The following is a 27,950-nucleotide window of genomic DNA, read 5'->3' as shown; positions in this document are numbered from 1 at the left end:
ATAGTGATCTGATCTGAACAATGTTTTCGGAGACTACATTGTTGCTTTAGATAATAACTCATGCCTAATTTCGTGCAGATATCTCGTCAAATGAAAAAATTATCCATGCTCACACTTTATTCCGATCGTTCAGATAATATGGCAGCTATATGCTATATCATAGTTAAAAAATAACTTATGCCAAATATAGATATATAGATATTACGTCAAATAAAAAAGTTTCCCATATAAGTACTTGTTTCCGATTGTTCAGTTTGTATGGCAGCTTTATGCTATAGTGATCCGATATCGGCCATTCCGACAATGATGCAAAAATTCAGATCCATTGCTTAAAAACTGAGGGACTAGTTTTTATACATAACTCAGCTCGTCACGCTGATCATTTATGTATATACAATATTTTATAGGGTCTCCGATGTTTCCTTCTGGGTGTTACAAACTTCGTGGCAAACTTAATGTTCCCTGCTCAGGGTATAAATATTGCATATCAGGGCCGCAGTGCCTTCTAGAAGCTTGACCAAAGGAGAACACGCATACACAAAAGGCAGGTCAATAGAGACTCTTGAATATAAGGAATACGTTTTTGGAGTGTTCCTGCAAATTTTTGGAGCATTAAACAACGTTTCTACCGAAGGTATTCTGAAAAGTATCAAGCCAATAACTGTTGATCCCGCTATACACCGTTTCTTGGTCTCTAGAAGGATAGCAGCAGAATGTAATGACACTAGAATTACCAAGGAAGTCTGTAGAGGCACTCCGCAGGATGGAGTCCTGTCTGCGCTCCTATGGACGCTAGTGGCGAAAAAACTGTTAAGGAACTTAAACGGCATAGCCTCAAAGATAGTGGCATATGCAGACGACATTGTCAATGGGAAGATGTCTAGACCCCATTAGCAGTATTATGACCACCACTCTCAATACAAACGGATCTGCTTGGAATAGAACTCTCTCTCTCTCAAAGACCGCACCAAGTACCTAGGGGAAGTCTTGAACAGCAAACTGATGTGAAAGCACAATGTGGAAAAAGAGTGAGAAAGGCTAGCAATGCCTTATATGCATTGGCACACCCCATCAACACGATCCACAAGAAGTCTCCACCCACTAACACACACAAACACGCACCGCCCCTGCAGACATCACACCACGCAGACATCACACTACTCGAACCACCCACACATACACATCACATCACACCACAACTCTACACAACCCAACACTCAAAAGGGACTAACACAAGACCAGAGGCCTTCTTTTTAGCTAGCAAATCGAACCAGCTAGACGTCCGCAAGTTTCCGCCCGTATATTTTTTTAAGCCTTCATACCAGCCGTATCCGTTTCTTTTTATAATACATATTAGTGATTTAAAGTGCAAAAAGGTGAGTGCGCAAACGATACAATTATTTATTGGTCCTTCGAGCCATAGTGAGCGGCACTATGGAGTGAACAAAAAAACAAAAACAACCAAAAAAAAAACAAAACGAAAAAAGAAAATTAGAATATATATAATATATAACTTAAGTGGAAAATATACACATAGAAAACAAAAATAAAGCAAGAAAAAACCAACAACGTGCGCGAAATAATCAGAAATTAAATACAATCATACATAAAAATACAGAACGGGCGCGAATTAAATAAAAAAAAACCTTACCAGCTGACAACAACAACCACACCAGCTCACCAAAGTCAGCGCAGCCAAGCAGCAAAGGACTTTATCAAGTATAAGCAGGATTGCGTAAAATAAGCAAAGGCAAATCAAAAGCAAAAATAAATAAAAATAAAAAAGCGAAAACTTAAAAAATAAATTTAAACATACATACATAAAGGCCAACGCAATTTATGATACATATTATATATACATATTATATTTAACATATATAAATATTTACATACTATATTAGGAGAAAACCTCCGTTTGCAGCATTAATATATGTATGAAAACATACAAACATACATATAATACTAATAATTGCTATACATACATATATTACTAATAATTGATATACATACATATATTCATAAATTTTACAAGAATACCTGCTGTAAATTTTTTCCTTTTCGCGGTATTTTCGCACTGCGTATATATATACACGCTCAGGTATACAAACATACATAAGTACTCCGCTTCAAAGTTCACATTGGCAAATATTCCGCAATACCCCTTGTTCTTTGTTAAACAAAAACAAGTAGAATTGCATATAGGTATACATATAATATTTTAAGTCCACATTGGCACATATTCGCAATACCCCTTGTTCTTTGACCAACAAAAACAAGCAGGATTGCGCAAAACATATTAAAACATAATATTGTATATTACATACATACATATGTACAAAGTGCATTGATCTCTAAGACGAGCTCTCAATTGCGCATAACGACAGGTACATATGTATCAGCTGATCCGCTTATAGGTATACCCTATAGGAATTACGGACGCATATATATTCATAGAAATAAAATAAAAAATAAAAACATAAAAACATTTTTTATAATAAAAGCGATATAACACGAGATACGGGTAATATATTCATTTAATTAAATAAAAACTCTTATTATCTTAAAAGAGTTAAGTTACTCATACGATTTTAAAAACGTCATTAATTTGTTAATTTTTAAAAACAAAAGCTCTTATTTTCTTAAAAGAGGTTTCAAACATATACATATATTTCTTACATTGAAAATATTTTATTTTATTTCGGCACATCTTTTAAATGAGCTCAGACTCGAAAGATTCTAAAACAACTCAGTTGCTAAAAGTTCTAAAAATGATTTCTGACGAAAGAAGTCCATGTACACCTGCAAAAGCTACACGCTCAAAGCAACGTGCTACAAGGCATTACATGAGTAAATTCATTGCTGAAAGTGACAGTTTAATAAGATACTGCACTCGATTTTCATCTTCTCCAATTCAAGATAATTCTGAATCGGCATTAGAAATCAAAAAGAAAAATCTCGACAATTTTCGGATATGTCTCCAAGCTTCAGTAGAATCTGACGACACAGATCCACCAGAAAATTTTAAGTCCTCGGCTTACGCCAAGTATGAGAACTGCTAAGACCAGTTTGAAGAAACTAAAGCAATGATTTCCGATCAACTAAAGCTAATAAAAGCAATTGCACCTACTCCACATCAGCGAATAGAGCTGCCACAAGTACAAAGTCAAGAGGCAAGTTCAGGCATCCATCTCAAGGTGCCCGCATGTCACACAGAAATATTTCATGGTGGTTATGAACAATGACCGCTTCCACAGACCACAAGCCAGTAGCAACAACAATTTAAATAGAAGCTTCTTTTTGTAAAAACAAAAAGACTTTGCACAAACTGCTTGTCACATGCGCATACACTTAAAGAGTGCGAAAGCAAATTTAATTGTTTAATAAATTAAACTACATCATTCTATGCTTCATTATAACAATTTTTATAGCTCACCTCCAAACAGTGTAAATATGAAAAGAGCCACAGATTTGTTTAATTGCAACAACAAATCCCGAAGTGCGAAATCCCAAAAATTGCCAAGAAGCACCATGCTGCTCAAAGGCATTAAAAACTCAAACGATACACAGCGAAAACCAAAGTAGGGTACTACTACCCACAGCAGTTGTCTCCATCGAACACCGAGGAGAGCTGTTTAAACTTAGGTCCTTAATAGACCACTGATCACAACGATCTTTCATAGCGTCTAGGGCACAAAATAGCCTACAACTGCCAACAAAACAAGCCAACTTTGAGATTATAGGAATGGGCGGAAGAGTAGTGCAAAACTCTAATAAAATCCCCATTACCTTCATTTCCTCCCAAGCGGATAAGAGAATTAAAGCAGAAGCTTTAGCCTTGCCGCAACTAACAAATATGCTTCCAAGCTATCATATAAATTGCAAGCATTGGCAAAAGGTTTCACACCTAAAGCTAGCAGATCCCAACTGCAACACCCCCGCTCAAATAGACATTCTATTAGTCAGCGATCTCATACCTCAGATAATACTCGAGGGTGTAGAGAAAATTTCAAACACACTATTGGCACAAAATACTATTTTCGGTTGGATCCTAAGTGGACTAGTTACAGAACCAGTTAGCACCATGACCACTCAAGTTGAGGAAATCTCAAATGAATACCTCAATTCACAATTGAAAAAATTTTGGGAGTTAGAAAAACTTCCCCACATTTCAATTACAACTCTGCAACACAGCAGTTTTTAAGTATGGAAAAAACACTTACTTAAAAAGGGTGAGCTTAAGCCAGAATACGATGGCGTGTTAGAAGAATACCTCCATTTAGACCACATGGAGGAAGTACGCCCATGCGAAAAAATCATAAATGGCAAATATGACTCATTTTACTTGCCTCATCACGCAGTAGTAAAGCCAGACAAAAAAACAACTAAAGTAAGAGTTGTCTTTAATGCATCAAGATCTACTAGCTCGGGGAATTCCCTAAATGATATTCTATTTACGAGACCCACGCTCCAACCAGATTAAATGCTACTCATTTTAAATTGGCGTATATTCAAATACGTATTTAACGGAGACGTCGAAAAAATGTATAGACAAATAGTCGTAGATAAAGACGATCAAGATTTTTAACGAATTATTTTCCGAAAATCTCCCAATAGTCCACTCTGCGACTATAAATTCGAAAACAGTTACCTTTGGAGTCAGTTGGCAAAATTCTCCGCTGAACCCTCCACGAGGGTGCCGACTGGGAATAGATACCACAGTTTCACGACGTAGGCAAGGACGAGCTGGCAGCAGTTCGCCCCTGTTGTAGTAGTGAGGTATCTATCTAAGGTCAGGCTTCCTATCTGGGTGTTCGGTACTCTTCAATAGTGCAGCATCCAGATAGGAAGTCTTACCATGGCAAGAGGTGTGTAAAGGGCTGGATCAAGGTGTCATGCGACCCGTGCCAATGATCAACCTGGCTTGGGGCCCTTAAATAGCCCAGTCTCGCACGGAGCTTACGGATACCTGGCGCCCTCCGTAATAAGATAGCTTTACTTGCGTAGCGGTAGGGTCCAAAATATGAGCCAAAATAATAATAACAAAAACAAAAAGGAGTCCGGACCTCCTTTAAAAAGGCCGGAGCTAGCGAGTTATTCCCAGAGGAGAGCAGCGTTTGGCACGAGCTCGACAACAGCCAAGGCGAGGACAGGCGCGAAGCTTGGTCCTGGAGCAAACACCAAAGGTGCAGAAACCAAGACTGGCGCCAGGAAAGCAGCAGCACTGAAGGCAGCGCATACCAACTCCTGTAGCCAAGGCTTGGCAGCTAAGCAGGGGAAGGAGGGAGATGCCAAAAGTGATGCTGCCAGAGTCGGTCAGCCAGAGAATGGCCTACCTTTAAGATTGACGACCTAGCGAAGGCAAGGTATGCAGAGAAGCGACGCGTTGCTTGTGCACTGATTGTGCGAGAGCTGTCTTACCTAACTTCAAGCTAGAAGCGCAGGTGGTGGCAGCTAAGAGACAAAAGTCAGCTGAAGAGGCTAAGCCATCAGCTAAGAGACCGAAGACTAAGGGCGTGATGCCCGCAAAATCTTTTGCTAATGTGGCCCGGAACTCATTGTCATTGGGGTGCTGGATGGGGGTGACCCCGAAGGAAAAGTGACCAGAGCTCAATGGAAGTGGGTGCAAGCCGCACTGACGAATGTGGCGTTGGAAGTGCTACTAAGCAATGCAGGTCCACCCCCGTCATGTACGGATGCCGGATGGTATCAGAGTCAGATAAAGATGAAGGTTATGACCTACAAGTCAGACGCCGATGCAGGAGAAAACTTGGCATCGGAATCGGAATGCGAAGTCGAGGAAGATCCAATGGAGTCCTCGAGTGATGTAGAGAACACTGACCAAGGTGAGTGTACTTCGGAGTGACACTAATTAATGCGTCTTCTCCAAATTAATCTACACCACAGCAAACTAGCGTCTCTAGCCCTAGTTAACCGCATGGCAGAAGAACGGCCTGACTTCGTCCTCATTTAGGAGCCATGGTTTAATGGAAGGCGTATTTATGGTCTAAGGACATCGGGATATAATTTATCCGCGGATGGCTGCGTAGGTAAGGCTAGGACATGTATATTGGCTAGTAAAAAGCTTAATGTATTTTTATTACACAGTTACAGTAGTAACGACACTACAGTAGTAAGCTGGGAGACGGGTGGAAAGAAATACCGGCTGGCATCATGCTACATGCCGTATGACGAGGTAGCAGTACCATCGCAGCTGATCAAAGGGCTGGTGCGAGACACCGAAGCATCTAAGTGTTTGATTATAAGTGGGTGCGACTCCAATGCATACCACACACTATGGAGCAGCACGGACATCAATGAAAGGGGTGAGTTTCTCTTTAATTATTTAAGGAAGTAAGCTTTTGTTATGCAACAAAGGTAGTACGCCAACATTTATAACCAGAAACCGACAGGAAGTATTAGATATAACACTGGTATCGGAAGAACTGGTGGATAAAATAACACATTGGGGGGTATTGGAGGAACATTCCTTCTCAGATCACCGCTACATAAATGAAGAAAATGTAGTTAGGGAAGAGAAATTTAGGAATCATAGGAAAACGAACTGGCAGATGCGCATGCAGGAGCTAAAAAAGCGTATTCCTATGATTCCACCATTTCAACCGGAAAACAAAGAGGACCTAAACATCTTCGTTAAACAGTTCACAGGTTCTTGTCGTCAAGCACTAGAGGTGGCTTGTCCATTAACGAACAGTAGGGGAAGAATAAGGCCTCCTTGGTGGTCTCCCATACTTAAGAACATGCAGAAAGATTGCAGGAAGCAATTAAATTTTACCAAATTATCCCAAAAAGATAGAGAGTGGGATAACTATTATAACCTCCTATGGACATATAATATAAAAAGGAGGTAAGAAAGGCAAAAAGAAATTCGTGGAAATCTTTTTGCAATGACATCGAGAATACGGCAGAAGCGTCTCGATCTAGAAAAATAATGACACAGTCGAAACATAGCATCGGATACCTTCAGAAGCCAGACCACAGCTGGACGGTATCCAATGAAGAGACTCTAGGCCTACTAATGGATACTCTCTTCCCAGACAGTTCCGAGAACCACATAAGGGAGCATATACTGGAGAGTGAAGTGGGCTCAGAGTCCCCTCCGCTAGACATAGTGTCAGATAGTAATATTTATCTAGACGGATTATTTCCGGCTCAGTAACAGCAGTCCCTGAGCTACACAATAAACTGGTTAACAACCATGCTTAAAGGGGCACTGCAATTAAACTATATTCCCTCGATATGGAGGGAGGTCAAGGTGATATATATGCCAAAGGCTGGAAAAAGCTCATACATTAATCCAACGGATTTTAGACCAATTAGCCTTTCATCATTTATTTTAAAAACGCTGGAGTGACTAATAGAAATACATATAAGGGGCAAACTAAACCCAGGAAAAATGGCAGTTTCGCAGCATGCGTACTCTAAGGGTAAATCCACAGAAACAGCATTAAGCTCAGTGGTAACAGAAATTGAAAAGTCTCTGGAAATAAAAAAATACACCCTCGTAGCCTTCCTAGACATAGAAGGTGCTTTCAATAACATCCAGCCGAAGGCCATATTGAGCGCGCTTAAAGATCTGGACATCTCTGAGCCTCTCCGGAAATTAATTAAACAGATGCTCTTGGGCAGGTCAACTATTTCAACGTTGGGAGCTTCAACGATGCGCAGATCTGTCCGAAGGGGTAAACCCCAAGGAGGCGTGTTATCCCCATTTCTCTGGATCCTGACAATGAATAAAATGCTTGTGGATCTAGAAAAGAAGGGGGTACATGTTGTGGCCTACGCTGATGATATGGCAGTCTCGGTTAGGGGCAAGTTCCCGAACACCCTCGCTAGCCTTATGCAGACAATATTAAACGATATTAATCGATGGACCGTATCATGCGGACTGAATTTAAATGCTAGCAAGACAGAACTAGTATTGTTCACTAAGAAACACAGTACTCCAGAAATCACGCTGCCATTTTTAAATGGCACCAGGCTAACGATAGGAGATAAAGCAAGCTACTTGGGACTAATTTTGGACAAGAAGCTTTCTTGGAAACAAAACTTGGAAGCGAGGGTAAAGAAAGCAGCTACATCGCTTTACACGTGTAAAAGAATGGTGGGGCCCAGATGGGGACTGACGCCTCGGGTAGCTCACTGACTGTACACAGCAATTGTAAGGCCCATCATGACTTACGGTATATTAGTATGGTGGCCAATTACAGAAAAGAATATGCGATTAGAAGCATGGAAAGTATAACTAAGTAGGCGGCGGTGTCTTCTCGGCTAAACTAGATACCAAAATCGCCTTTCGGTTACCAGACCACTGCAGTGTCTTCCAAGCGGAGGTCACTGCAATTAAAGAAAGCCTTCTTGTACTGACAAGAAGTGTGATCACAACAAGAAAGAAATTTATATATACAGACAGCCAGGCGGCTTTGAAATCTCTGATGTCTCATAGAATTTCGTCGAAGACAGTGAAATAATGCCATGATCTTCTAGCGGATCTGTCATCCTATTTCACGGTAAATCTGCAATAGGTCCCAGGACACACTGACATCCCCGGGAACTGTGTAGCAGATGAACTAGCCAGAACAGGCACCACCCTACAACTAGATCCTAGTAAGGAGGACATAAATATGCCTCTGGCTACTTGTAGATATTTAATCGACAAACATGTCATTAAAATAGCCGAGTGTCAGTGGAATCAGTCCCTGACCTGCTCAACTAGCAGGCAAACGTGGCATGAATGGAATATGAGCCGCACATTCCGACTATTAAAATTCAAGCGAAATTATATAAGAACTCTAGTAGTAGTACTAACAGGCCACTGTCTAATAGGCAGACATGCAAGTAGACTTTGCACGCCATATAATGACTATTGTAAAAGCTGTCAGGAAGTAGAAGAGAAGGTGACCATTAAACATCTTCTATGCGATTGCGCAGCACTATATAGGAAAAGAATCGCAGCCATCGGTCGTGGGTTTCGTGACGACATCTCGGAGTTTGCACGGATAAAACTTGTCTCATTGATGAAGTTCATCAGAAGTACGGGGTGGTTCAGAGAGGATCCAATAGAGTGAGGGGACCACAGTCCCAGTGGTAACACATTGGGCCTCCTAAAGGCCTAGGTGTGTCGAATGATACCCACTTTACCTATCTACCTACCTACCTTTGGCGTCAACTGTACTCCATATTTAGCCATTCGAACACTGCACGAATTGGCAGAAAACACCAAGTCAGAATTTCCTCTGGCTAATGTATATGTAGACGATATCCTGTCTGGAAGTCACAGTCTTCCACAAGCACACGAGTCACTAGCACAAGTGACACAAGCCCTCAAAACCGCAGAGTTTCCATTAAAAAAGATAACGGCGAACCACCCTAACATCTTAAAGGACATACCTAAAGAAAATCTGTTGGACACTAATTTCCTTAAATTCGAAAAGGAAAGTACAACAAAAACTCTGGGGATCCAATGGAATGCGATATCTGACCACTTTTCATACACTACAGAGTCAATATCAGCATTATCCGCCATAACAAAATGCCAAATTGTATACTCTGTGGCAAAACTTTTCGACCCCGCAGGATGGCTTTCTCCAATTATGATACAAGCGAAAATCTTGATACAAGAGTTATGGCTAGACGGAACCGACTGGGACGAACAAGTGAAACCTCTACGCTTAGAAAAATGGTCCCAGTTCGCACACAATCTGGAAGACATTTCCCAGATACAAATCCCACGTTGGGTAAACTATTTGCCCGAACACAAAGTCGAAATACACGGCTTCTGTGATGCCTCTGAAAAGGCATACTGTGCCACTATCTATGTGCGCGCACAAAGCGATACTGCGACCACAAGCCACTTATTAGTAGCAAAAGCAAAGGTGGCTCCTTTAAAAACGCTAAGTCTACCTCGACTTGAGCTCTGTGGCGCGCTACTACTCGCAAAATTCCATGGTGCAGACCCATTTAAACATGAAGAAACTTAGATTGTACCTCTGGTCCGATTCTAAAATTATTCTAGCCTGGTTGGAAAAACCACCACATGCACGGAAGACGTACATTGCTAATCGAACGTCTCAAATACTTGACCTAGTGGATCAGCCACTTGGCGACACGTAGGCAGTGCTGACAATCCTGCCGATCTAGGTACAAGAGGGTGCAAACCGCTGCACCCTACGACCACCACCCTCTGGTGGAATGGTCCCCAATGATTAACAGAATCTCCCGATTCTTGGCCACAATCGCCCATGCGCAATATAATAGCCACAGAAAGTCGAAAAATCGACTCCTTTCACACAGCAGTGGAGGATACTGACATCCTTGAGCGATTTTCATCGTTCTCCCGAGCCCTCAGAGTAATCGCCTATATGTTAAAGTTCATAGAGCGACCTAAAATTAAAGTTAAGGGAGTTCCCTCAGAATATCCCCAATGCGATACATTGACGCACCTAGAAATGCAAAGGTCGCTCTAATCGCATCAACTCAAATGCGCTACTTCAGCCGCGATATAACACTATTAAGAGAATCAAAACCCATTGACAAAAGGAGTTCACTCTTAGTTTTTAACCCATTCCTAGACACGAAAGGTCTGCTTCGTGCAAATGGTCGGCTTGCCAATTCAAGCCTCACGTATAATGAACGCCACCCTCTAATCATACACATCGCCTAATGCAACATATAGTCCGCCAAGAGTTCTATATTGCCCGACTTAAGCCCCAAATAAAAAATGCATTTTCATGTGCAAGATCTGCACTCTGCATAAGCAGAAGTTGCGAACGCAGATTATGGCAGCACTTCCACCGGAACGCTGTAACTTCGCTCTGCCTTTCACAGTCACAGGTGTCGATTTTGCTGGGCCTTTTCAAATAAAGGCTAAGTTCGCCCACCATAATGAAAGGCTATGTGGCTGTCTTTGTCTGTTTTACGACAAAAGCAGTGTACCCCGAGCTATGTACGAATCTGACTAAGGAGGCTTTTCTCGCGGCATTTGCTCGCTTCGTCGGACGACGCGGCTTCCCCTCAAAACTAATGAGCGATAACGGCAAAACCTTCATTGGAGCCCAAAGAGCCACTGAAAAACAGTTTGTGGATTTTATAAAACAAGTATCACCTGAAATTGTTCAGAAGTATGCTCCCCAAGGCATTAATTGGCAGTTTATCCCCCCAAGCGCTCCTCATATGGGTGGTTTATGGAAATCAAATGTAAAAAGCTTCAAATCCAATTTCAAAAAAGTAGCTGGAAATTATAAATTCAATTTTGAAGAACTCACTACCTTATTAATCCGAATTTAAGCCCTTCTCAATTCACGGCCACTCACAACACTCTCGCAAGATCCCTCCGACTTTACAGCCCTAACTCCAGGGCATTTTCTTAAAGGAGCACCCATTCTGGCCATACCTGAGCCAGGCGTGGGGCGCTATCCTTATTAAATCGATGGGAAAGAATCAAAATTCTCCATCACGATTTCAGCCGCCGATGGAAGGAAGAGTACATCAACGACCTTCATAAAAGGTACCGATGGAAAACTACAGAAAAGGCACCAAAGCTTGGAGACTGTGTCATCATACACGATGATTGTCTACCCCACACAGAATGGCGGCTTGGCCGCGTAGAAAAACTATATTACACATCTAATGACAAAACCGCAAATAACGAACAATCCGCCGATATTACCGCGACGCAAATGAATTAGTCATATAACTACCCGATAAACCCGCAAATGACAAAACCGTTGTAAACCAACCATTCTAACCCCAATGATCGATCAAGTTGACGATCCATTCCTGCCACATACAGTGGCACATTCGCCATAAATTTACATGCCACAAATGTATAACCTTTCCAACTTCTTCATACAGATAAATATGGAAGTAGATATGGCAGCAACACCAACGCCAGCTGTGAGGTCCGCCATCAATGTGCCGCGCCCTGGGGCAACTCCAACACCACGAACCGCAGCGGCAATTGGCGTTCCTGCAACCACTTCCCGTAATGGCCGGCGTCCACTACCACCTTCATCAGCACCAGCAACGGTACCTCAACGCAGCAGGTGCCCACTGGGTTGACGCTCACACCGGCTGCAACACTGCAGCATTTTTCGAAGTATGCAGCCCCTCCAACGTCAGCAGATTGCCCAAGCTCACGGGCACTGTCTCAACTGTTTGGCTACGGTCCACACGACTCCGGAGTGTACGTCGGTTACGCTTTGCCAACTGTGTAATAGACAGCACCACACCATGCTGCACCGCACCCCAAGCCGCAGATCGCAGCAGAGCAACCATCCGGATCGCCTCCGAAGACAGGCAGCTCCACCACCATCCAGACCGAGGCGACAGGAGGCATCAACGCGGCGTCGGCAGCCCAGGCCAACATACCGCCGCTCCACTGGCCTCAGCAGCGTTGTTGCCACGCTGCAGCAACTACAGCGCGCCACTGCGCGGCAACACACCCCATCAACACGATCAACAAGAAGACTCCACCCACTAATACACACAAACACGCACCACCTTGCAGACATCTCACCACTCAGACCACCCACACATACACATCACATCAGACTAAGACAGGACCAGAGGCCTTCTTCTTAGCTAGCAAATCGAACCAGCTAAATGTCCGCAAGTTTCCGCCCGTATTTTTTTTAAGCCTTCATACCAGCCGTATCCGTTTCTTTTTAATATTGGTGATTTAAAGTGCTAAAAGGTGAGTGTGCAAACGAAACAATTATTTATGCATATAGACGGATGCTCGGCACAACCTGGGGGCTTTCTCCCTCTCTCATGCTCTATAAGGGCTGCCAGATTGTGCAGTTCTAGTTAGAGTGTTGTCGTGATATCAGCAATTAAGCTATAAGCCATAAGTTGTAAACTCGAATATCGAGCAATAAGTGTTAAGTTGTTGGAATTAGAAATAAAGATAAGTGTATAGCCATTAAATTGGGACTTTTATTTAAAATTCAGTGATCGAACTCAAGAGTGAGTTATAAGTAGATGATTTATCGAGAAATCCATTACAATATTATCGATGCGATATTGTTTTGAACGATAATATAACATATCGATATTTTACTCACAAATATGTCCAATCTCTCAAAATTTTGAATGCGAATCATATTGATTCGCTTAGAATGGGAGAGCGAATTAAAAATTTATCTGATGTGGCCACATCGATTATCGACTACATACACGCGTACTTACACACATGCATCGCAAGTACCGTATTCTTTTTTAAAATTGTACGTTAAGATTGTGGCGTCTAAAAGAGAGTTTCGTTACGGAAAAATGGAAAAACTAAAGAACTACATTTGTATATCAAGCCAAAGGAAAAAAACGCTATGATATGCACATTGTGCGCAAATTTGGTGAAAATCATCATCACATAGTTCTTAAGTTTTTACCATGTACTAACGTTCAGTTTGCATAAAAAAATATAAATATTAACACATTGTATATTCACCAGGACACCAGTGACCAGAATACCAGCGCTTGTTCAAATCAATCTTTAGTAGAAATCTGTAAAAGGTCCAGAGACCCTACGCTGGAAACATAATTTGATGAAATCAGGTAATTTGTAGGTTAGTTTAAATTTTTTTTTGAAATATGCAATAATTTACTGTATTTTTAATAATAGAAGGTGACATTAAGGAGCAACAAATAAGCGCTGCGTGTTTATGATATGAAAAGATACATTGTGTACAAAAATCCGGCCTGCAAAGATTATTAAACGTCCGAGATACAAATTGCCTTCCAGATTTAAGGTTAGTTCAATTTACATACTGTAACCAACTTTTTATGTCTAAGTATTTATTATCTGTATTTTTGGTAAATCAGAAAGCTTATTGATAGAAAATATACCGAGGCTACCGCAATTGTTAAGGATGTATTCAAGAATCAATGAATCAGAAAAGATCAATTAATAACATCGCATTTACGAGTGACATTGTTACAATAACAAATTCTACAATTCCTTTTCAACATTGACAGCGCACTTCTTGCAATATGATAAGCTTGAAAGTGTTTGCTTAACTTAACGGCTTTGCGGATACACGGGGTAATAATTTTACATTTGCTTAATTTTTAACCTAATAACCAGTAGACTTTATTTCAGACGCATACATCAGAATATATAAGCACTTCTATCGTTGAAGCATTAAATGAATTTGAAATACCTATCCAAAAAGAAGTTTCGATCACTGCAGGCAATGGTGCGAATGTTGTAGCCGCTCTGAAAGGGTTATTAGACACCGAGAAGAGCATTCCAGACATGGCGCATTCCGGGCACAGCATCCTGGCTGAAGTAAAGGCATGTTCAACTCTTTTGATGCATTTCGAACTACGCAAATAGAGGCCGGTGCACCAGAAGACTTGGTAAAAACAGTCGCACCGGATATACGCGTTGGAACTTATGTCTTGACATGATAGAAGCCTTCAAAGAGTTGGCAGCAATAATTGGACATATTTTATTCAAGTGAATGAACAGTCGCCACAGTATTCCCGAGATGACAAGTCATCACTAGCTAAAAATAATCTGCGAATTAATTGAATTACTGAAGTCATTCAAAGAAGCCACAGAAAACATAAGCGGGGAGAAGTACTTTACGGCAAGCCTTGTCATACCGTTGACTAATATGTTGAGACAGTATTTAGTCAATGTGGATATCCGTACCGAATATGATCAGATGGCTCCTAGATTGTTAACTGAGAGTGTCAACAAACGACTAGTTCCGTTGAAAAACATTCTTTGCTATCTAAAGCCACAGTACTTAATTCGCGCTTCAAAAGGCTACATTTTCTATCATCTCTTACTACAGCAGATGCAATCGAAAAAATCACTTTAGAGTTACGTAGAAATGAAAGAAGAAATGATGAGAATAAAAGAAATAATAGTGTGGAAAATACGGTTAGTTTGATACATTTTTTGGGGATTCGTATCATGAATTACTCATTATTTTCAGACAAAAAATACAGTACCACCTAGCGCTTCATCTTTGTGGGATATTCATGACAATGTAGTTCTCACTACACTGATTAGATTAGATTAGATTAGTTTTGAGGTATGCACCGCGACCTATGGTCTATTGTGCCCTCCCCTAAGTCATATCGTATCATCTAGGCCCAGCAGTTATCGCACTTTTAGTATATTTTAACATAACTGTTATATGGGGTGTAGGCGTGGTTATTATCTGATTTTGCCCACTTTCACAGCGTATGAAAAAGGGCTAAAAGGACTTCCTCTCAGCAAATTTGGTTGAGTTAGCTTTAGAGGTTTGGAAGATATATATATTAAACCACTTAGGGGTGGGGTTACGCCCACCCTTAAAGTATTGGGAAACTGTTATGACCTTGACACGTCTGCAAAGTTTCAAGTTGATTAGACTTCTGGAAACCGTTAAAAATTGAGCTCTAAGATTCCATTACATACATACAACCTAAGCTAATAAAAGCGTATTAAAAAGACTGTAAGTTATTACATATGTACAGTACATACATTATTCTCCTTTTTTTAGTTATTATTTAACAGGAATTCTTAAATATTGCAATGAAAAATAAAGTTTTAGTGCGATATATCGACATTTTATAAGCGATATTATCGATACGATGATATTTACAATTTTGTCATGTCTATAAATTGAAAAACGATACTTTTTAAAATGTCAACAACCCTAATAGCGGTAGCTCTGAGAACCATTCCAACAGCGGCTCTTGAACTAGTACTGAACCTGGCATGTATAGGTCTTTTCGCTGAAAAATGCGCCTTTGGGTTTAGCTTGGTGGGTAATGGTGGTTCGGCAAGCACCGACTACATGATCCCACTTTTTAATTGGGAAAGAAGGTTCAGAGTAAACATAGAAAATTTCGCATATCAGCCAGAAGTGGCTTGAGAAGCAGGGTACGAGTAGAGAGAAACCAGCCACTTCACTTCTACTGGGCGCCAGGTCACAAAGGAATACTCACTGGTCACCGTCTGGTGGTGGCACACGCCCGCAGAATGGGGCTGACAGTTCGAGATGACTCGAAAATGTCAAGAGAAAGGCACCAGAAAAATAATGGAGCATCTGTTGTGCACTTGTACGGCATAAGCAAGGCAACGCTTCAAATACAGTGGATGAGATGTCGATAGTGAGGCGGAAGAACCTATTAAAATTCGTGTCAAACGCTGTCATCTTGAACGATGACTACTCCTCATGACCAGTGCTCCATCTGGCATCGCCAAGAACCAAAACTGGGGTATGTCTGGCCGACTAGTTTGAGTTATCATAATAATAAGTTCTTTTTTTAAGTGTTCGTTGTGTGAAAATTAATATATGTATTTACATTATCTATATCGAAAATAAAACAAATCGTTACTATTAACAAACCTCAATGAGATTAATTAAGAAAAACACAAAGTTAGAGTAAGCATGCACTGCACTGAAATAACTTTAAATAACATATTTAAAATAAAAAAAAAAACCAGAGGCAACAGAAGTGAAACTTCATGGATCTCGATGGGCACTTGAAATGAAAATACTCACCCTAGCCAGCAAGTTTTATGAGATAGAAATATTTCCCCGACAACAGAAGCCACTATTCATTATTCTGGAATTTTTAAGGGTGTTAGGTTACTTTAACTTTCATACTTTCATGTTCAAGAAAAGATACAATTGGTTTGTGGTATGAAAAATATGAAATGAAAACTCGTGATTGTAAATTATTTAAATGTCTTGAGAAAATTGCATCTATTGTCGTGCCTGATCTGGTTGTTGAGTCTTTGGGATTATTATTCATTTTTTTAAATTAAATTTACTTTCTAAAAATTGTAAAAATTGTTGGGCTTCTTCCAGGACAAAATAGAATCACCGCTTAAAATCATTGGCATAGTGTGCAAATCTTCTCCTAATTCTGCTGCACCAGAGAATGTTAACGAATAGAGAAGGCGCAAATGTTAGCTGTACGGTAATGAGAGAACGTATAGAGAAGGCGCAAATGTTAAATGAAATCTTTTTGTGTACTAATTTGTAATTCCAGATGAGGGAACATCGAAAAATATAAATTATGGAAATGAAAAATCGTTGCGCATACCTATTTAGATTTATGTTTTCAATTTTCATGATATGATAAAATTTATAATTATGAAAAGTCTTCTAAATTAAAAAGCTGTATTACCGGGCAAAAAAACCCCAGAGTTTATAATAAAATAAACATTTAATACTTCAGTTTTAATTTAATTTTTTTTTTTGTTAATTGGAATTAAGCATATCTCAATTCAATTACATTAATAGCATAGATTACTTCCTGAGATAATTAAAATATTTCAGGAAAATATGTTCATACAAGGTGCGTTCCAAAGTAAACAGGACTTTAAAAAAAAAGACAGAACAAATGGTTTTATCGGCAAAATCAATTAATTTTAATCAAGATAGTCTCCTTCTGCTTTAATACAGCTTTTTGCACGGTCCAAAAGCATGTCGAACGAGCGTTGTTTAGATGTCTATAAACTCCCCCACCAACTACACCGCTTCATCGGGGTAAATAATGACACACCCTAATACAACACACCACACCTTAGAACACAACTCGCACTCACAACATACACGACCACACTGTACACGATGTCACCACAGAAGTTACCACCACACACGATGACACCCCACACAATCAACAATAAAAGAGGGATTGGATCTTCAATTCACCTCATTCGAAGTAATAGCGATCCTGCGCGCAACTCAATTTTCGATTCGACACTGCATTACGTGTAACATAAACTTGTAAAAAATAAATGTTCGCATATTTCATATTTCATATTTATTATAAATATTATGTATTTTCACTTGTAACATTAACCGCGAGTGTAAGTGATTCACAAAACCTTAAATATGTGCTTTCCATTAAAGTGGGCACCCAATTAATCATGGTCCTTCGAGCCATAGTGAGCGGCACTATGGAGTAACAAAAAAAAAACCTATAAAAACGAAAGAAGAAAAAAAAAGTGAAGTGGCTAAACCTTAATATATAAATGCCAACGAACAAAAAAAAAAACATATATATATATATATATACATATAACAAGTGACTAAAACGTGATGTGGAGTGAACTTACATACATAAACACATAGAAGAAGAAAAACTAATTGTTAAAAAGTTAATTAAAAAAAAAGAAGAAGAAAGTGTGGAGTGACACAAACATATGTACAAGAGGTAAAAAGCAACAATTATCAAAAAAATAAAAATAAAACAAGTAAGGAAGGGCTTAGTTCGGATGTAACCGAACATTTTATACTCTGGCAAAGTCAAATGGTATACTCGTTTGAGATTTCTTTGTGGATTGACTGATATTTTCGGTAGAAGGTCAACTATAGGCACTGGGGTCCACATATTTAGTACTTAGGGGCTTGAACAGTTTTGGTTCGATTTAGAGAATTTTTGGTCACAAGGTGGCATACTTTAAACGTACTATTCACGCAAAGTTTTATCCCGATATAATCATTGTTGCTTGATATGCATAGTGGAAAGTAAAAGAAGTGCTTGATTTATCGCGCTTTTAGTAGTTTTTAACAGTACCGTTATATGGGGAGTGGGCGGAGTTGCCACCCGATTTCAACTATTTTCACACCGTCAATAGATGTGCTAAAAACATTTGCTTCCAGTGAATTTTGTTATTATAACATTAGCGGTTTAGGAGATATGCACATTAAACCTATTAGAAGCGGGACCACGCCCACTTTTTTAAAAAAAAGTTTTAACTGCAGATGCTCCTCTCTAATGTGATCCTGTGTTCTAAATAACAGTCTTGTATCTTATTGCGGAGCTTAGTTATGGCAATTTATTCGTTTTTAATTAATGGCGTTTTGTGGGCGTGGCAGTGGTCCGATTACGCCCATCTGCAATACCAACCGTCTCACGGTACCAAGAAACATGTCTACCAAGTTTCATAAAGATATCTAAATTTTTACTCAAGTTACAGCTTGCACGGACGGACAAACGGACGGACGGACAGACAGTCACCCGGATTTCAACTCGTCTCTTCATCCTGATCATTTATATATACATAACCCTATATCTAACTCGATTAGTTTTAGGTGATACAAACAACCGTTAGGTGAACAAAACTATTATACTCTGTAGCAACAGGTTGCGAGAGTGTAATAACATAATCACCTCAAAAGGACACAACAACAACCACACCAGCCTAATCAGCACAGCGAAGCAGAAACTGGGAGAGAGCCACAAGCGGAAAAAGCAACACACAAGTATACCATACACACATATGGTATACAATATTAGCCCCAAAACCCCTTGGCGGACCCCATAGTGAGTCGTATCGTTTCCTATTCCTTTATTTTATCATGATATATGTATGTAAAAATTACTGTTTTATATATAATATATAGAACCTGTAATAACAAATACGCTCACCAAGCTACAACAGTTCGGTAAAACATATATATATATTATTACCAACAACAATAATTCAATGCCTATTTATGCGTAGCTTCGTGTATTCAAATACACCATCAAGAAACAAAAAGCAAAAACAAATTCAAGTATATACTTGCAAATTTCTCCAGCAATACCACTTGTGTTTAATAAAGCAATAAGCAGGATTGCATATAGTAAGTAAGCAAAGGCAAAATGGCAACAAACAAACATACATATATGCATATCGAAATAACGTTTAGATATTAGATTAGTTTCGAGGTATGCACCGCGACCTATGGTCTATTGGGCCCTAGTTTAGATATTACATGTCTATATATCGTTAAATATATATTTTTAATAAACATACAAAAATATATTTACAAAGTGCATACGGTAAAATACCTGCACATTATTTACTTTGCTTTTGCGCTCTCTTCGCTGTGCACAAACGGCAATTAATATATCTGTAACTTTATACCCTACTTTGGGACCCAATAAAGTTATTTAATATCAATTTTAAAAAAGAAACAATTATCATAGATTTCGAATATAATCATACGGCATAGAATCTGCCTGTCTAAATGAATGCGAATAAATTAACATTGTGGTAAAAATATATAAAATTTTCTTAATGGTATTGTTTATTAAAACGCAAACAAAAAAAAAAATCTATCAAAAAGAAAAAAAAAATACAATAACATAATAATAACAATACCCCTTGTAACAAACAAGCAGGATTGCATACAAAAAAAAAAAAAGCACATTGATCTCTTCAACGAGCTCTCAATTGCATTAGAAAAGAAACATACATACGCACAAACAATCCGTGCATACTTATGTACAAAGTGTATTGATCTCTTCAACGAGCTCTCAATTTCACGAGCACATAAATATATAATAACAAGTCCGTGTATTAGGGTGTACCTAAATACATCAACATAAGGACATAATAAGTATTATTAAATTAAAAGTGCCATTCTTCCATTCTATATTTAAAATAAAATACAAATTAAAAAATTATTTCGCAAGTAAATATTTATCTAGTCCGAAAAAATATCGTATATATGTAAAATAGTATTCGGTATGAATTATCATTTATTGCTGCATTTAAATCAGTGTACACTGAGAAAATTTTAATTAACTTTGACACATATAGTAATAAATAACATAACAAAAATGGTTAATGAAGACAAAAATCAAACTACACCTGCAGGAGCTACATGCTCAAAACAGGTTGCCAAATTCATTTCCGAGAGTGACAGATTAAAACGATACTGCACTCGATTTTCATCTTCACCGATTCAAGACATTTCTGAATCGTTATTGGAAATAAAAAAACAAAATATTGACAATTTTTGGACTCGTCTCTAAACGGCTCATGACGCCATAATAGATTATGACAATTCAGATCTACCACACGATTTTAAATCATCGGCTTACGCACTATACGAAAACTGCTTAGACCAGTGCGGAGAAACAAATGCTATGATTTCTGATCAATTAAAGCTAATAAAAGCTATTGCACCTACTCCACATCCGAGAGTACAGCTGCAAAATCAAGACGTAAGTTCAAACATCCATCTCGAGGTACCCGCATGTGACACAGAAATATTTTATGGAGGTTATAAAGAATGGCCGTCCTTCCGGGACATGTTCACTGCCGTATACATCAACCATCCAAAATTATCAAAAGCGCAAAAATTGTATCACCTCCGATACAAAACTAAAGGTCAAGCAGGCGCAATAGTAAAACAGTTCGCACTAAATGACGACAATTTTAATATGGCTTGGGAAGCTCTAACATCTAGATATGAAAATGAAAGAATATTGGTCGATAAACAAGTAACGACACTAATGAACTAGCCTAAAATTCAAAAAGAAACAAGTGAAGAATTTGTTAGACTACAATCCACTGTTTCTAATTGTTTGTCGGTTCTATCGACACAAAACATTCCCACAGACAGCTGAGACCCTATTTTGGAAAATATTATATATGCACCGCAGCATTACCAGAAAATTCGTTACTTTTGTGGGAGCAATCGCTCTCCTCTCGGAAAAAATGCCCAACGTGGCAGCAAATGAAAGAATTTCTAACTATCCAATATAAAATAGCAGAAAGGGTAACCAAAAAACTAGTTAGAACTAAAAACGTTTAAAACGACCTCAATAGAAGCTTCAATAGACCCCAAGCCAGTAGCAACAACAATTTAAACAGAAGCTTTTACAAAACGAAATCGTTCACATCCGAACATAATAAACATACGTCATGCGATCTATGCACAAGAGGGCATAAACTACAATCTTGCGAGAAGTTTAAAAACTTAAAAGTTAACGAACGAAATAATTTGATCAGATCAAAAAGACTTTGTACAAATTGCTTGTCACATGCGCATAAGTATAAAAATTGCAAAAGCAAATTCAATTGCTTATGTTGTCACAAAAGACACCACTCAATGCTTCATTACAGTAAATTTCCCATATCACCCCAAAGAAGCGCTTATACAAAAAGAACCACAGGTATAGTTGTACCAACAACTCCTAAAAACCAAAATTCCGAAAATTGCCAAAAGACATCATGTTGCTCAAAGGCACAAAAAACTCAAACGCTACACAGCGAAATACAAAATAGGGTATTACTACCCACAGCAGTCATCTCCATCGAACACCGAGGAGAACTGTTTAAACTTAGGGTCTTAATAGACCAAGGCTCACAACGATCATTTATAGCATCTAGGGCACAAAATAGGCTACAACTGCCAACAAAACAAGCCAACTTTAAAATTAAAGGAATGGGCGGAAGAGTAGTGCAAAACTCTAATAAAATCTGCCTCATTACCTTAATTTGCCCCCAAGCGGATAAGAGAATTAAAGCAGAAGCTATAGTCTTACCGCAACTTACAAATATACTTCCAAGCTATCACATAAATAGCAAGCATTGGCGAAAGGTTTCACACCTAAAGCTAGCAGATCCCAACTGCAACACTCCGGCTCAAATAGATCTTCTATTAGGCAGCGATCTCATACCACAGATAATACTCGAAGGTATTGAGAAAATTTCAAATAAACTTCTGGCACAAAATACTATTTTTGGTTGGATACTAAGTGGACTAGTTATGGAACCATTTACCACCACAACAACTCAAGTTGACGAAAATTCCAAAGAATACCTTAATTCACAATTAAGGAAATTCCGGAAGTTAGAAAAACGCCCCCTCATAACAACCCCAGAAGATCAGTATTGTGAAGACTTTTACAAAGCCACAACTATTCAAACAAATAATGGCCGGTACGTCGTACGACTACCACCAAAGCCACAATCTTCCAACACTCTACAAATTGGCACAAAAAAACCATGTCAGAGTTTCTTCTGACAACCCCTGTGTTAAAAACACAAATATATATAATTCAACCAAATCATCGAGATATATTACTAAATATGCGAAAAGAAAATTTGTTGTACACTAATTTCCTTAAATTTGAAAACGGCAGTACTACATAAAAATACAGGGGATCCAATGGAATTCGATATCTGATCAGATTTCATATCCTACTGAGTCAATATCCGCATTATCCGCAATAACATTTTTGACCCCGCAGGATGGCTCTCGCCAATTATGATACAAGCGAAAATGCTGGTCACAATTCTCAAACAATCTAAACGATATTCGAATCTCCCGATTCTTGACCACAATCGCCCACGTCCATACATAATATCGTTCGCAGCATAGTTGTCCAAGAAAGTCGAAAAATCGACACCTATCTTACTACAGTGGCTTATAGTTGCCTAAATTTTCATAATTATGAAACAATTATAAAATAAAGGTAAGGGATTACCATACTCCCAATGTGATACATTGCCGCACCTAGACTTACAGAAAGCAAAGGTCGCAGTTATCGCATCGATGTAAGCGCTCCTCATATGGAAGGTTAAAAGGAATTAGCTATAAAAAGCATCAAATCCTACTTCAAAAAAGTAGCTGGATATTTCAAACATAAATATATCGAATTTACCACATTATTAACTCGAAAAAAGCCATTATCCATTCACGGCTAATCACTGAACTCTATCTAAACGTTAATATATACATGCCAACGAACAAAAAAAAAAAAAATATATATATAGGTATAACAAGTGACTAAAAAGTGCTGTGGAGTGAACTGACATACATAAACACATAGGAGAAGAAAAACAAATTGTTAAAAAGTTAATTTAAAAAAAAAGAAGAAGAAAGTGTGGAGTGACACAAACATATGTACAAGAGGTAAAAAACAACAATTATCAAAAAAAAAAAAGTAAGGGAGGGCTAAGTTCGGATGTAACCGAACATTTTATACTCTCGCAAAGTTTAATGGTATGCATTACAACTGTATTGAGAAGTATGAAAAGAAATCGTTTTTGGACAATGAATAACATTTTTTATTTATTATATCGATATTATTATACATGTTTAGCTTAAAAATAATAAATATTAACAACTTTAAAAATGATATAATATTATTATATTAATTTGTATATAATATTTACAATATGAAACATAAATTTTTGTAGAGATTCTTATACATATATCCAAATTATATTTCTTTTTTCCTTATACTATTTACATATATTTATACAACAATGTCATATATAATAACAAATTATATATATAATTTAAATTTTCTTAATTAGATTATTTACATATTTTTCTTAAAATTGTCTTAAAAACTACTGTCGAAATTGCTATACCACTCCAATTCGATTATATTTGGAAAAAAAATGAAGAACTATTGCACTAAGTCTGAAAACTTTAGTTCGAAATAGAGACACAAATACTGTCATGATAGCTGTGTACTGTCTCAAAAGTAATTGCATTTACACGGGAAGGATCCATGTTTGAAAATGCCCAATCAATTTGTTTACTGGCAGGTGTAGTTGAATATTCTGCACCAACCAGGGAACTAAAGCAGTCCCTGTAGACTTTAAACAAATGTTAAAATCTCCAACAATTAGCACATTTTGATTGCCTAACTCAGAAGTAAGGACTTCCTGAAGTTCTACAATTAATTGTCTGACAGGGAAAGCTGAATTTCTATATAGAACCAGAATATTAATATTGAAACATTTAAACAAAACCGCTTCTAAAACTTTGCGGCCTGAGTAAATTTTCTTTACAGCCTTTGATTCTATAGACCAAGCAATACTATGCTTTGCATATATAAGGTTGTCATATATCTCCCTTCCGCTTTTTTGCTCTTCATTCAATGCTTTATAAAAAGTGTTACAGTGATCGGATTTAGTTAAAATATGCGCCGTTTTGTTCGATGATCTGTTTCCATCTAGACGGCAACTTCATAATACCTTCCTCGTAGAAGCCCCCCTCCTTATTTGCGAAGAATTCGGACAGCCACTTTTCACAAGCCTCTTTTGAGTTCAACTTCACACCACCAAGGGCATTCGCTGTGGACAGGAACAGGTGGTAATCACTTGGCGCTACGTCCGGGCTATATGGTGGATGCGATAAAACCTCCCATCCGAGCTCCCGTAGCTTTTGACGAGTCATCAACGAAGTGTGTGGTCTGGCGTTGTCCTGGTGGAACACTACACCCTTCCTGTTGGCCAATTCTGGACGCTTCTGGTCGATCGCCTGCTTCAAGCGGTCCAGTTCGCAGTAGATGGTAGAATTAAGCGTCTGGCCATATGGGAGCAGCTCATAGTGGATGATTCCCTTCCAATCCCACCAAACACACAGCAAAACCTTCCTGGCCGTCAATCCCGGCTTGGCCACTGTTTGGGACGATTCACCGGCCTTCGACCACGACCGTTTTCGCTTGATATTGTCGTATGTAATCCGCTTCAAGAATGGGACGAGTTCGTTCCGTTTCAGCAGCATATCGCAGGCGTTGATTCGGTCCAGAAGGTTTTTTTGCGTCAAATTATGCGGCACCCAAACATCAAACTTTTTTTTGTATCCAGCCTTCTGCAAATGGTTTGGTGACTACCTCCCATCTCCTGGGCGATGTCACGAGATGCCATATGCCGGTCTAACTCGATGTATTCCATGATTTGATCGGTATTTGTCGTCACAGGTCTTCCGCCGGCTGGCTTATCCATGGTGTCGTTTTCGACGTTTCTCTAGCGGATTTGCCTTTACACGTCTATAACTGTTGAACGCAATATCCAAACTAATCATGCATAGCGTTGTTTTGTAGGTTATGTCAAGACCTTTCAAATTATGTATAGTGTTGCCAGATACGAGCTCTGTAGCGGTTTGTACATAGCCGCGAAATTCAAAAGACAAAAAAGCGGAAGGGAGATATATGACAACCTTATATTATAATGCCCCGTTTATTTCTGTTGGTTGTTTCTGTGCTATCTATCCTCAGCTTGTTAATTGGAGCAAATCCTGGTATATCAAAACTTTCGCAAGGATAACTCCAAGTTTCTACAAAACATAAAATATCTGAAGATAGCATCAAACAGTCGCTTTTTATATCATTAATGTGAGCGTGAAGACTCTGAACATTATGGAATAAAATTTGATGTCCTGATGTTCGGGAAATCATAAAATTGAAACTTGTTGTCAAAGCTTTATTTGTGTTCAATTCCCTCAGTTCCCTAAATACGGGATCCGATTCAGAAAATTTGTTTGGAGGAATAAAATTTCGTATGATGAATAGACCTTCTGCAGAAGTAGCTCGACTACAAGCGACATATATTGAAGCTCTAGGTATTCTGGGTCGAGTATGAACTACAACTTTATTATATGTGGCACCCTGACTTTTATGAATAGTTATTCCCTCAGCCGGAACAACTGGAAACTGATTTCTTTCAATTGAAATTTGTTCATTTCTTTTATATTGAAAAGATTTTAGAACTTTTTCAACTTTCTAGAGGATAAGGCTTTTTTGATCGTGCTATCAAACCAACAGAAGGTTCCAAAAATTTAATCCACAGAACTGTTGGAAAAGAACAATGGAAAGCAATTTGCATAAGTTGTCCCGCTGCCCCATTAACCCAGCCATCACACGTGTTTATGTTCACTGTAATCATATATTTGGCGGAGGTTTTTAGTGTCAATTCATATGGCAGTCCCTGCGTTTCAGAAGTTTTGAAAAGTTTAACTCTTTCCAAAATATTATCATTTTCATTTATACCAATTCCTTTAACTGAGTCTTTTGCAGTTGAAAGGAAACTTCTGTTGGGATTCGACTAAGCTTAAGGGCATTGAAATTATTTGTCTCTTCATTGGACCAAAATAAATGTATGGCATCATCGGGAACTTCTTCGAAATTAACTACTCGAGTTTCAATGAGTGATATGTCCTCATTTGTCATAGTACCAGATGCCATATGATTTAATGCAATTGCAAAGGCCTGATCCTCCCGTGGTCTCATTATCTCTGTTAATTCAAAGTATTTAAATAACTCCCACAAAGGGGAACCAACTAAAGTGCTGTATGCATCATTGGGATTAGGAGAAAATATCCACCTATCTCCAACAGGTGAGAGTTGCTTCAAATCACCAAACACTATGATCGGTATACCACCGAAGGGGCTGTCTGTTTTGAAAATTTGTTTTAATCTCGCATCAACAGAGCTAAACATACGAGCACCTACCATCGATATTTCATCAATTATGATTAATTTTAAATCGATAAGTCTGGAATACAATGAATTCACTGTGTCATTGTTAAGTGGTCTCAACTCTCTATTCAACTGATTAACAGGTAAAGAGAATATTGAATGAAGGGTCATTCCACCTATTCCGAATGCTGCTTTACCCGTAGGTGCGCAAAGAAGAACTTTTAAGGAACTTGGATTGGATCCAGGTGTAGAATTGTAACGATGGTTAAGAGCTTGATATATTGCAGATATCAAACGACTCTTTCCTATACCTGCACCGCCGCCAATGAACTCATAAAATGGGAGATTTGTTTTTAGGTGGTGCATCAAATGAGTCAAATAGGTTCTTTGCTTAGTATTTAGACTTTGAACTAAAGAAAATAATTCCTCAACTGGAATTAAAGGGGGTAGTTTAATAAGTCTAATATTGCAATAAGATTCAGTGCCATTATCTGTTGAATATTCGCTATGCAAGTCCAGTAAATTTATATTTGGGTTTATTTCTGGAAGTGCCAACACTCTGAACTCATTTTTAACGATAGGTAGTTCATTTTGAGCACCTTCGTCCAAGTCTATTTCATTATAAAGACAACATTTTCAAGTTCTCTTTGCTCAAAAACATCATATTTTCCTTGATTTTCCTCAATTATAATACGATGTGTTATGCAAGTCTGCTCATTATCGTTTTCAATGAGATCTTGCTGTTCATTCCGCCAAGGATAGTAAAGCATTAACATTTCGCGGAAATACTCAACTCTGGCCAAATCTGGGTTAAACCTTCTATACCGAATAATACAAGGTTTGGTACGTTTTTTCACAAAACCGCTACCGTCTTTAAGAGGCATGACAACCCCGCTTTCTGGTAAATCATCGTCTTCCCTCTCTTCTTCTTCATGATCACTATCTTGTGCTCTTTTACTAGATTTAAAATATTTATACCT

The 27,950-nt window shown here is 38.6% G+C and overlaps 1 long non-coding RNA gene across 1 annotated transcript; it reads left to right on the top strand.

Annotated features, from left to right (window-relative positions):
* Window positions 1-5,469: 5,469 nt before the first annotated feature.
* On the top strand, window positions 5,470-15,124 carry LOC118682635 (uncharacterized). Its single transcript, XR_004978469.2, has 6 exons — window positions 5,470-6,047; window positions 6,106-6,323; window positions 13,469-13,572; window positions 13,640-13,766; window positions 13,840-14,059; window positions 14,117-15,124. It is a non-coding gene; the product is annotated as an uncharacterized lncRNA (long non-coding RNA).
* The last annotated feature ends 12,826 nt before the right edge of the window (window positions 15,125-27,950 follow it).

This window comes from Bactrocera oleae, chromosome 5 (assembly GCF_042242935.1).
Source record: "Bactrocera oleae isolate idBacOlea1 chromosome 5, idBacOlea1, whole genome shotgun sequence".
NCBI classification, from domain to species: domain Eukaryota; kingdom Metazoa; phylum Arthropoda; class Insecta; order Diptera; family Tephritidae; genus Bactrocera; species Bactrocera oleae.
This window is presented reverse-complemented; position numbering and strand designations above follow the sequence as displayed.